Source organism: Leucoraja erinacea, chromosome 2 (assembly GCF_028641065.1).
Source record: "Leucoraja erinacea ecotype New England chromosome 2, Leri_hhj_1, whole genome shotgun sequence".
NCBI classification, from domain to species: Eukaryota; Metazoa; Chordata; class Chondrichthyes; order Rajiformes; family Rajidae; genus Leucoraja; species Leucoraja erinaceus.
In genome coordinates, this window is record NC_073378.1 from 3,223,888 (window position 1) to 3,236,653 (window position 12,766).

At 43.2% G+C, this 12,766-nt stretch overlaps 1 protein-coding gene across 2 annotated transcripts in view; it reads right to left on the reverse strand.

Moving 5' to 3' along the window:
* ropn1l (rhophilin associated tail protein 1-like) overlaps nt 1-7,395 on the reverse strand; it is a 60,383-nt gene extending 52,988 nt beyond the window's left edge. Inside the window, exons 1-2 of one of the 2 annotated variants that reach the window (XM_055650899.1) lie at nt 7,181-7,395; nt 1,848-1,946 (exon numbers count right to left, since the gene is read on the reverse strand). The gene's annotated coding sequence lies outside the window, so the exon portion shown is untranslated. The remainder of the gene's footprint in view (nt 1-1,847; nt 1,947-7,180) is intronic. The other variant, XM_055650891.1, reaches the window with a different exon arrangement.
* Nucleotides 7,396-12,766: the final 5,371 nt, after the last annotated feature.

The following is a 12,766-nucleotide window of genomic DNA, read 5'->3' on the forward strand; positions in this document are numbered from 1 at the left end:
AAATGTCAGATACATGCAGGGATAGAAGTAAAGTGAGAGGTCTAAGTTCAAAGGAGATTTAAACTTAAGGAGGATACAAGTCAAACAATCAAATTTGAGTCCCAGTATATTCACTCGGACATATGGACAATAGACAATAGGTGCAGGAGTAGGCCATTCGGCCCTTCAAGCCAGCACCGCCATTCAATGTGATCATGGCTAATCATCCCCAATCAGTACCCCATTCCTGCCTTCTCCACATATCCCCTGACTCTGCTATTTTTAAGAGCACTATATAGCTCTCTCTTGAAAGTATCCAGAGAACCTGCCTCCACCGCCCTCTGAGGCAGAGAATTCCACAGACTCAACTCTCTGTGTGAAAAAGTGTTTCCTCGTCTCCGTTCTAAATTGCTTACCCCTTAATCTTAAACTGGGCCCCTGGTTCTGGACTCCCTCAACATCGGGAACATGATTCCTGTCTCTAGCGTGTCCAAACCCATAACAATCTCATATGTTACAATAAGATACCCTCTCATCCTTCTAAACACCAGAGTATGCCACCCCAGCCGCTCCATTCTCTCAGCATGTGACAGTCCCACCATCCCGGGAATTAATCTTGTAAACCTTTGCTGCATTCCCTCAACAGCAAGAATGTCTTTCCTCAAATTAGGGGACCAAAACTGTACGCAATACTCCAAGTGTGGTCTCACCAAGACCCTGTACAACTACAGTAGAACCTCCCTGCTCCTATACTCAAATCCTTAGGCTATGAATGCTAACATACCATTTGCTTTCTTCACTGCCTGTTGCACCTGCATGCCTACTTTTAATGACTGGTGTACCATGACACCCAGGTCACGTTGCATCTCCCCTTTTCCTAATTGCCCACCATTCAGATAATAATCTACTTTCCTGTTTTTGCAATCAAAGTGGATAACCTCACAATTATCCAAATTATACTGCATCTGCCATGCATTTGCACACTCACCCAGCCTATCCAAGTCACCTTGCAGCCTCCTAGCATCCTCCTTCACAGCTAACACTGCCCCCCAGCTTCGTGTCATCTGCAAACTTGGAGATGTTGCATTCAATTCCCTCGTCCGAATCATTAATATATATTGTAAATAGCTGGGGTCCCAGTACTGAGCCTTGCGGTACCCCACTAGTCACTGCCTGCCATTGTGAAAAGGACCCGTTTACTCCTACTCTTTGCTTCCTGTCTGCCAGCCAGTTCTTGAATGGCGGTGCAGGCTCGAAGGGCCGAATGGCCTACTCCTGTACCTAATTTCCATGTTTCTATGTTTCTCTATCCAATACTGAACCCCCAATACCGTGTGCTTTAAGTTTGCATACTGATCTCTTATGTGGGACCTTGTCGAAAGCCTTCTGAAAGTCCAGATGCAACACATCCACTGGTTCTCCCTTATCCACTCTACTAGTTACATCCTCGAAAAATTCTATAAAATTCGTCAGACATGATTTACCTTTCATAAACCCATGCTGACTTTGTCCAATGATTTCACCACTTTCCAAATGTACTGCTATCCCATCTTTAATAACTGATTCTAGCAGTTTCCCCACTACCGATGTTAGACTAACTCGTCCCCGTTAACACCCGTCTAACATAATTCCCCATTTTCTCTCTCCCTCCTTTTTTTAAAAGTGGGGTTACATTAGCTACCCTCCAATCCTCAGGAACTACTCCAGAATCTAAAGAATTTTGAAAAATTATCACTAATGCATCCACTATTTCTGGGGCTAGTTCCTTAAGTACTCTTGGATGAGAACAACAAGCTAGTGCGGCTTGGGTGCGTGAGGGATAGAGGTAATGCAGGGCTACTTGATGTTAGAGAAATCAATATTCATACCACTAGGCTGTAAGCTGCCCAAGCGAAATATGAGATGCTGTTCCTCCAATTTGCGTTTAGCCTCCCTCCGACAATGGAGGAGACCTAGGACAGAAAGATCTGTGTGGGAATGGGAAGGAGAATTAAAATGTTTAGCAACCGGGAGATCAGGTGGGTTCAGGCGGATTGAGCGAAGGTGTTCAGCGAAACAATCACTCAGTTTACGTTTGGTCTCGCCGATGTATAGGTAGTCCACATCTTGAATAACGGGTACAGTAGATGAGGTTGGAGGAGGTGCAAGTGAACCTCCCTGGTCGGGGTGCCTGGACAGTCGAGGGATGAGGTATGGGGACAGGTGTTGCATCTTCTGCGGTTGCAGGGGAAGTTTCCTGGGGAGGGGGTGGCTTGGGATGAGTTAACCAGCGAGTTGTGGCGGGAACAGTCTCTGCGCAAGGCGGAAAGTGATGGAGATGGGGAGATGTGACATGTTGGGATCCCGCTGGAGGTGGTGAAAATTTCAGAGGATTATGTGTTGTAAGCGATGGCTGATGGGGTGAAAGGTAAGGGCTAGAGGGGGATTGTCTCTGTTGCGACTCGGGGGAGGAGGAGCAAGGGCGGAGCTGCAGGGTACCGGGGTGGGGGTCTTATCTATGATGGGTGAGGGGAACCCTCATTCCCTAAAGAATGAGGACATCTCGGATGTCCTGGCATGGAACACTTCAACTTGGGTGCAGATGCTGCGTAGATGGAGGAATTGAGAGTAAGGAATTGAGTCTTTATAGGAAGCCGGGCGGGAAGAAGTGTCGTCGAGATAATTGTGAGAACGATAGGCATGTTAATCTGACCGGTGGTTAGTAAGATTTTAGAGTCCATTATAAAGGATGAGGTTACGGAGTAATTAATTCATGATAAAAAATAAGCCGAAGTCAGCATGGCGTGAAGGAGAGATCTTGCTTGGCAAATTTGCTGGAATCCTTTGAAGAAGTAAATAGCAGGACAAAGGAGAGTCAGTAGATGTTGTTTACTTAATTTTCAAAAAGACTTGATAAGGTGCCACACGTTAGGCTGCTAAGGAAGGTGAGAGATGTAGGAAATAACTGCAGATGCTGGTTTAAATCAAAGATAAAATGTATCAGAAGTTCGAGGTGTCATTGTTCATAAGGAAGATGAGAGCCCATGGTATCAGATACTAGCATCGATAGCAGGTTGGCTGGATGGCAAAAGACAACGAGTGGTATCAAAGGGGGCTTTTTTGTTGGCTGCCAGTGACATGTAGAGTTCCGCAAGGGTCGGGTGCTTGGGCCGCTACTCTTCACGTTGTATATTCATGATTTAGTCAAGGGGATTGAAGGCTTTGTGCCAACATTTGCGGATGATACGAAAATAGGTGAAGGGGCAGATAGTGTAGTGAAAGCTGGGACTCTGCAGAAGGATTTGGACAGGTTGGGATAGTGGGCAGGGAAGTGACAGTTGGAATATAGTGTAGCAGAGTGTGGAGTTATGCATTTTGGTCGTAGGAATAAAGGCATACACTATTTTCTAAATGGGCTGAGAATTCATAAATCAGTGGTGCAAAGGGACTTGAGTGTGCTGGTGCAGGGTTCCCCAAAATTTCATCTGCAAGTCAAGCTCAAGTTCAAGTGAGTTGTCATGTGTCCCTGATAGGACACTGAAATTCTTGCTTTGCCTCTGCACAACAGAATATAGTAGGCATTGACTACAAAACAGATCCGTCGAATCAGTAGTGCAGAAAGCAAACTCAATACTAGCACTTATTTCAAGAGGGCTTGTATACAAAAACAGGGCTGTAATGTAAGTAATGCTGAGGCTCTATAAGGTGCTGGTAAGGCCACATTTAGACACACTGAACTTTTATCTTCTGTGTCGTATTATGTTTACATATTCTGTTGTGCTGCAGTAAGTAAGAATTTCGTTGTCCTATCTGATACACATGACAATAAAACTCTATTGATTAGACTCTTGACATTTGAAATATTGTGAGCAATTTTGGGCACCATATCAGATTGTGCTGGTTCTGGAGAGGGTCCAGAGGAGGTTTACACAAATTAGTCCAGGAATGAGTAGGTTGACCTATGATGAGCGTTTGTCGGCACTGGGCCTGTACTCGCTGAAGGTTTAGAAGAATAAGCGGGGACCTCATTGAAACATACAGAATAGTGAAAGGCATGGATAGAGTGGATGTGAAGAGAATGTTTCCATTAGTGGGAGACTCTAGGACTAGAGGTCATAGCCTCAGAATTAGGAAGGAGATAAGGAGAAATGTATTTAGTTAGAGGGTGGAGAATCTGTGAAATTCTTTGTCACAGACGGCTGTGGAGGCCAAGACAGTGGATATTTTTAAGGGAGAGTTAGATAGATTCTCGATTTGTACGAGTGTTAGAGGATATGGGGAGAAGACAGGAGAATTGGGTTAGGAGGGAGATAGATCAGCCATAGATGGTGGAATAGACTTGATGGGCCGAATGGCCAAATTCTACTACTATCTCTAGGTATGTTACAAAACCTACCTGAATCGTGGCTGAGCATCTGCCCCAGCCCCGTGTGCGCGATTTAGGCGCTGTTTAGAGGGGGCGGGTTTAAAACGCGATTTTTACTAGGCTGTTCCAATCGAAAATGTTCAGCCTAGTAAATCATTAACGGAAAATCGCTGAAAGACCCCGTCGCAAAAGGTATTATTAGTTTTTATGGCCTTGTATAATATTTATAGTAGTTTAAAAATCACTCTCTCACTCCGCAACCTCTCGCAGCCCCAGGGTTTTATAAAGCAAACAATTAAAGGTATGTACCTTATTTTTACATTAAATGGGGCTTGTAATTAACCCTGTATATAAAGTTTTCTATAGCGAGTAGCTCATTTTGGGCTCTTTATATCCTGCTATTTTTCTGGGCATTTGAGGGCACAAATCCAGCGCAATGTGAACATTCTAAACCAGCGCGTTCACAGGAACCCACTAGAAAGCCGATTTAAATTGACTTTAATTTACAGCAATTGAACACTAAATTCCTTCCATTTGGCCTATAAATTGATGTAAATGAGATTTAAAAATCATGTTTTCTTGTGAATTATTTGTGAATATTATTTGGACACTTGGGCTATTTAAAAATGTTAATCATTTATTAAGAAATGGATAGATGTTTAGATCTAATAATTGAAGTTTGAAGTTAGCTACAATTGGGTAACTAACTAATTATATGCTTTAATTTCAGGTCATCCAAGTAAGATTATTTTATATTTGTTTCAGAATGCTTCAATCTATGATAACTGAAAATTTCATTCAGTTCTCTTAATTTTTAAGAAGGTTATGGGCTTTTGACTGCACACGATCACAGCTTTTTTGTTATGTCCATAGAAAATCAAGATGCTAATTTCCGAGTACGAAAATGGCCATAACTTTTTTATTACTTGAGATATGAAAGTGAATTAGGTGTCAAATTAAACTTATTGTTATGCTTTATCTGATGGGATAAATTTCAGACTTGATTTTTTAAATCTCAAAATTTTGTAACATTGCTACTATCTCTAATGAAGGTCCGGGCAATAAATGCTGGCCTCGGCAGTGTGAGATTCAAAAATCACAAATGCTCTTGAGACAAATTCAGACAAAGAAGTGTTTTTATTAATTTCATATTCTGCAGAATAGGGTGATTTCACGAAAGGTCACTGGAGCGTAGATCCGCACCCACGTGACCGAAAATCTGAAGTGGAGTACATGCTATACATCCGGTACATGTTAGTGAATGGGAAAACACGCACTTTCACACCCGTTAAAAACATCGAAAACGGACAGTTTTTGAGCTGCAATTTACTGTGCCAGTCGGGGTGACCGTGAGGCACAGCTACCTAAATTTACAGTCCAAAAAAAAGATAGAAACTAAGGTAAATTCAAGAGGGAGCTGAAGGTGCAAATCCAGCGGAAATGACCAGCGGACATTTGCCGTGGAGATTTAAAGATCCAAAATATCGGGAATTATCGCGTTTGCTCGCTGCATTTCATCAAAAGTAAGGCATTATTGACTTTTTTTTATCTTTATTCATTTGTTATATGAAAAGTTTTAAAAGTGAAAAATCCCTCAGTAAAATTGCAAAATCGCCCATGGTTCTCAGGTGGGTTTTAACATGCAAAATGAAAACGCTTCTGAAGCTACATTTACCATTTAAATAATCGTAAACTATCAATGCGTTTTGAAATAAATTCATAACGCACTGATAGTTTACGAAAGTGCGTGTTTTCCCATTCACTAACATGTACCGGATGTATAGCATGTACTCCACTTCAGATTTTTGGTCACGTGGGTGCGGATCTACGCTCCAGTGACCTTTGGTGAAATCACCCTATAGGTGCCTCTCCTCTGATGTCCCCTAGAGGCACACAAAAATGGAGATTGTATCTATCTTTTATACCTTTCTTCACTATGGTCACTACCTCATGTCTCCCCATCGAGCTTCGTCCAATCATAACATAAAGCCCACATTCCCACGAGAATGTCCAGGAACGTCTCGGAACATCTCCTGACGTCAAAGGCTTCTGCTGGAGTTTTTATCTTTGTTACTTTCTTTATCTAGAATTACCCTCTGTCCTGTATATTGTTACTTTATTCTACCAGCAGTCTGGCTTCTGCTGACAGCTCATTTCTTTCTAAGTTATATTTTTCAGAGTTCTAGTATAAATCAACCATCCGTACAGTTTTGGTCTCCAAGTCTGAGGAAGGACATTATTGCCATAGAGGGAGTGCAGAGACGGTTCACCAGACTGATTCCTGGGATGTCAGGACTGTCTTATGAAGAAAGACTGGATAGACTTGGTTTATACTCTCTAGAATTTAGGAGATTGAGGGGGGATCTTATAGAAACTTACAAAATTCTTAAGGGGTTGGACAGGCTAGATGCAGGAAGATTGTTCCCGATGTTGGGGAAGTCCAGGACAAGGGGTCACAGCTTAAGGATAAAGGGGAAATCCTTTAAAACCGAGATGAGAAGAACTTTTTTCACACAGAGAGTGGTGAATCTCTGGAACTCTCTGCCACAGAGGGTAGTTGAGGCCAGTTCATTGGCTATATTTAAGAGGGAGTTAGATGTGGCCCTTGTGGCTAAGGGGATCAGGGGGTATGGGGAGAAGGCAGGTACAGGATACTGAGTTGGATGATCAGCCATGATCATATTGAATGGCGGTGCAGGCTCGAAGGGCCGAATGGCCTACTCCTGCACCTAATTTCTATGTTTCTATGTATCCCTATTAACCCTTTTCTCACAGCAGCAATACCCGTTTCGCGGAAAACTGAAATGAGAAGATTATTGTGTGTTGATGCTACCCGTCTCTCTTGCAGCCACTTACCATCCGCTGATGTTGCTGTCGTTTATTGGAACTGATTGCAGGGACTAACACGCTGTCTTGTGTTGTTTTTTATTGACGCACTGGCTGGGTCACCCCCTCGCTGTCCACACTGACCCGGGCCCGGTCCCTGTTGCTGCTGCTGCCGCCTCGGGCCTCAGGCCTGGCCGCTCTGCCCCGACCGGGCGGCGGTTGCTAGGCGACCCTCGTCACAGCGGCCGGCGGGCGGGCGGCGGCTCCGGTTGCTAGGCGACCCTCGTCACAGCGGCGGGCGGCGGCTCCGGTTGCCATGGCGCCGGCCACCACGCGGCTGGCTGTCAGTCACGCGGCGGGCGGGGGTTTGCATCGACCCCGACTCTCGCTTCAAGCGAAAGACGCAATCAACATGCAATTGCTGGGGAAACTCAGGGAGAGATATGCAGGCAGCATCTATCTCTGGAGAGGAGGAATGGGCGACGCTTCTTCAGACTGTGCCAGAGGAGAGTGAAATTAGAGATATGGAAGGGTGGGGTGAGAGAACGACAGATCAAAGGATAAATAAGGTAGACACAAAATGCTGGAGTAACTCAGCGGGTGAAGCAGCATCGCTGGAGAGAAGGAATGGACGACGTTTCTGGTCGAGACCCTTCTTCAGAACAAAGATGCTCCATAACTGATGTCAGGGAGGGAGCGGGACAGAGATAGAATGTAGTCCAAGACAGTAAGACTAGTGGGAGAACTGGGAAGGGGATGGAGAGAGAAAGGAAGGGCTATCTGAAGTTAGAGAAGTCAATGTAGTTCATACCTCCGGGGTGTAAACTACCTAAGGAAAATATGAGATGCTGTTCCTACTCCAATTTGCATTGGGCCGCACTCTGACAATGGAGGAGGCCCAGGACAGAAAGGTCAGATTGGGAATGGGAGGGCCGTTGAAGTGCTGAGCCACCGGGAGTTCAGGTAGGTTAAGAGGACTGTGTGGAGGTGTTCAGCGAAACGATTGCCAAGCCTGCGCTTAGTCTCATCGGTGTAGATTAGTTGATACCTGGAACAACGGATCAAAGTAGACGTTGTTCAAGGAAATGTCTTGCTGATTAATTGCATTGCATGCTTCGTTGTCAGCTTCCCCTCAGCTCACAATAAACCATTCTACATTTTCTTAACCAGTGACTGCATTGATCTGTCGTTTTCACACCTTACCCATCCACATATCTCTAGTCACACTTTCCCGAAACTCAGTCTGAGGAAGGTTCTCGACCCGAAATATTACCCATTCCTTCTGTCCAGAGTTGCTGCCTGTCGTGCTGAGTTACTCCAGCATTTTGTGTCTATCTTCAGAGAATATACATGACAGAATAAACCATTGAGCACCATACAGTATTCAGAGCAATATAATTCAACATGGTGTTTTACATACAATCTACAATGCAATTCAGTATTTAGTGCAGTATTCAGTAAAACACCAATTAATGCAGTCAGCTTGAACTTACTACAGCTGTATCATTTGAGTGTTTAAAAAATGACTAATTTCAATGTCATAGAGTAATCTAACACAAAAACAGTCCCTTCGGCGTAACTCATTCAAGCCGACTAAGATGCCCAATCCAAACTAGTTCTATTTGCCCGTGTTTGGCTCACATTTCTCTAAAAAATTCCTACCGATATATTTTTCCAAGTGTCTTTTAAATGTTGTTATGGTACCTAGCTCAACTACCTCTTGTGACAGCTCATTACAATATATCCATTGCCCTCAATGAAAAGACTGCCCTGCAGGTTCCTATGAAATCTCGCCACTTTCACCTTCAACCTTCTGGTTTTTGATTCCCCTACCCTGGGTACAAAACTATGCATTAACACTGTCAATTTCCATCAATTTTATACACCTCTATAAGATCACCCCTCAGCCTCTTGTGCTGCAAGAGTTCAAGCCTTCCCAGAATCGCATATAAACATAGAAAATAGGTGCAGGAGTAGGCCATTCGAGTTAGCATCGCCATTCAATATGATCATCCAAAATCAGTACACCGCTTTTGCTTTTTCCCTTATCCATTGATTCTGTTAGCCCCAAGATCTGTACCTAATTCTCTCTTGAATACATAGTGACTTGGCCTCCACTGCCTTCTGTGGCAGAGAATTCCAGATTCACAACTCTCTGGCTGAAAATATTTTTCCTCATCTCAGTCTTAAATGGCCTACCCCTTATTCTTTAACTGTGACCTCCTGGTTCTGGATCCCCCAAACATCAGGAACATTTTTCTTGCATCTAGCCTGCCCAATCCCTTAATAATTTTATTTCTATAAGAGTCCGTCTCATCCTTCTAAATTGCAGTGAATATAAGCCGAGTTGAACCATGCTTTCATCATTGTCAATCCTGTCATCTCGGGAATTAACCTGGTGAATTTACACCACATTCCCTCAATAGCAAGAATGTCCTTCCTCAAATGACGAGACCAAAACCGCGCACAATACTGCATGCATGGTCTCACCAGGGCTCTGTACAACTGCAGCAGGACCTCCTTGCTCCTATACTCAAATCCTCATCCCATGAAGGCCAACATGCCATTTGCATTCTTTACTGCCTACTGTATCTGAATGCTTTCAGTGACTGATATACAAGGACACCCAGGTATCGTTGCACCTCCCCTTTTCCTAATCTGACACCATTCAGATAATAATCTGCCTTCTTGTTCTTGCCACCAAAGTGGATAACCACACATTTATCCATATTATACTGCATCTGCCCAATCACCCAATTTATCCAAGTCACTCTGCAGCCTCTTAGCATCCTCCTCGCAGCTCACACTGCCACCCAGCTTTGTGTCATCCGCAAACTTGGAAATGTTACATTTAATTCCTTTCTCTCCTTATAGCTCAGACCCTCTAGTCCAAGCAGCATCCTTGTGTATCTTCTCTACTCTTTCCATCTTAAATACATCATTCTTATAGTATGGTGGTCAAAACTGATCACGTTACTCCAAATTTGACCTCACCAACTGTAACATAATATCCAATCTTCTATTCTCAATACCTTATATACCCCAAATCTTCTTTACCATTCTATGTAGCTATGAAACCACTTTCAGGAAACCATGTACTTGGTCTCCTAGATCCCTCTGCTATACAGCACTTCCCAGGGCCCTACCATTCACGATGAAGGCCCTGCCCTAGTTTGATTTCCCAAAATGAAACACCTGACTTATCTGCATAAAACTCCGTTAGCCATTCCTCATCCCACTTGCCCAGCTGATCAAAGGTCTGCTGTAATTTTTGATAACCCTCTTCACTACCTACAATACTACCTATCTTAGTAATAAAGATCAGTGATTAAAATTTAAATTTTATTTAAATATGGATTTAATATTTACTTAGCATGCCAAAATCATTCACCAAATGGAGATGTGGTCTTAATGGGGAAAGCATGTTTTATATGACTCCAAAATTGCTATTCAGTTAAATGCAAATACTGCATGCATTTCTCCAAGCCCTGATTAACCCCCTCTGCCATATATCCCTTCCAATTAATGTAGCCATCCCCTACTGTATTAGTTTAGTTCATTGTCACATGTACTGAGGTACAGTGAAAAGCCTTTGTTACATGATTGGAAAGAAAACCTTCAGGTGATTTACTTTCTCTACGAGTTTGGTCAATATTAATACTAGCACATTAATCCCATTTTCTCCTTACAGTTTTTGAAAATAACTCAATTTTGACATTAAGTAATTGTATAAAAAACACAGCTTATTATCACACATAGTATTATTTGGAATATCTTCACATTCTCCAGTCCGTAACATTTGTTCATCAGGATTCACCGGTTAGCCTGACATCGGTGGTGGGGAAAATGCTGGAGTCAATTATAAAAGATGAAATAGCCACACATTTGGATAGCAGTAACAGGATCGGTCCGAGTCAGCATGGATTTACGAAGGGGAAATCATGCTTAGCTAATCTTCTGGAATTTTTTGAGGATGTAACTAGGAAAATGGACATGGGAGAGAGCCAGTGGATGTAGTGTACCTGGACTTTCAGAAAGCATTTGATAAGGCCCCACATAGGAGATTAGTGGGCAAAATTAGGGCACATGGTATTGGGGGTAGTGTGCTGACGTGGATAGAAAATTGGTTGGCAGACAGGAAACAAAGAGTAGGGACTAACAGGTCCCTTTCAGAATGGCAGGCAATGACTAGTGGGGTACCGCAAGTCTCGGTTATGGGACCGCAACTATTTACAATGATTTGGATGAAGGGATTTAAAGTAACATTAGCACATTTGCAGATGACACAAAGCTGGGTGGCAGTGTGAACTGTGAGGAGGATGCTATGAGAATGCAGGGGACCTGGACAGGTTGGGGGAGTGGGCAGATAAAGTTTAATGTGGATAAATGTGAGGTTATCCGCTTTGGTAGCAAAAACAGGAAGGCAGATTACTATCTAAATGGCGTTAAGTTGGGAAAAGGGGTAGTACAATGGGATCTGGGGGGTCCTTGTTCATCAGTCTATGAAAGTAAGCATGCAGGTACAGCAGGCAGTGAAGAAAGCAAATAGCATATTGGCCTTTATAACAAGAGGAGTTGAGTATAGGAGCAAAGAGGTCCTTCTGCAGTTGGACAGAGCCCTAGTGAGACCACACCTGGAGTATTGTGTGCAGTTTTGGTCCCCTCATTTGAGGAAGGACATTCTTGCTATTGAGGGAGTGCAGCGTAGGTTTACAAGGTTAATTCCCGGGATGGCAGGACTATCATATGCTGAGAGAATGGAGGGGCTGGGCTTGTACACTCTGGAGTTTAGAAGGATGAGAGGGTATCTTATTGTAATATATGAGATTGTTACGACTTTGGACACGCTAGAGGCAGGAAACATGTTCACTATGTTGAGGGAGTCCAGAACCAGGGGGGCCACAGTTTAAGAATAAGGGGTAAGCCATTTAAAATGGAGACGAGGAAACATTTTTTCTCACAGAGAGTTGTGAGTCTGTGGAATTCTCTGCCTCAGAGGGCGGTGGAGGCGGGTTCTCTGGATACTTTCAAGAGGGAGCTAGATAGTGCTCTTAAAGATAGCGGAGTCAGGGGATATGGAGAGAAGGCAGGAACGGGATACTGATTGGGGATGATCAGCCATGATCACATTGAATGGCAGTGCTGGCTCGAAGGGTCAAATGACCTACTCCTGCACCTATTGTCTATTGATAACTCCAGCTGAGGACCGAATTGTGAGCATTGACCAGAGTCTTCGGTAAGTGCACCTTAGTGCAAGCCAAGGCCTATTACTATGTTCTTAAACATGCAGTTTATTTTGTAGGAAAAAAAAACAATGAAGAAACAGAAAAAGTTTGGAGGTAAAATTGGAATGGATGAGTGGTGCTGGGATAGAGATATTACAAAAGTGATTCAACTTTACAAATAAATAACGCATTTATATCACACCCATAACATATTGAAACATCACATGGCACTTTGAAGGTTGTATTAAGGTGATCAAGAGCTAGGTCAAAGAGGTAGATTATAACACAAAAGAAATTACAGGGTGGAAATTGCATAGTTCAGTAAGTAAACTTAGAAAGTAGAAATAACTGACCTCAATGGTAGAAGTCGAAGTTTAAAAAGAACAGTAAA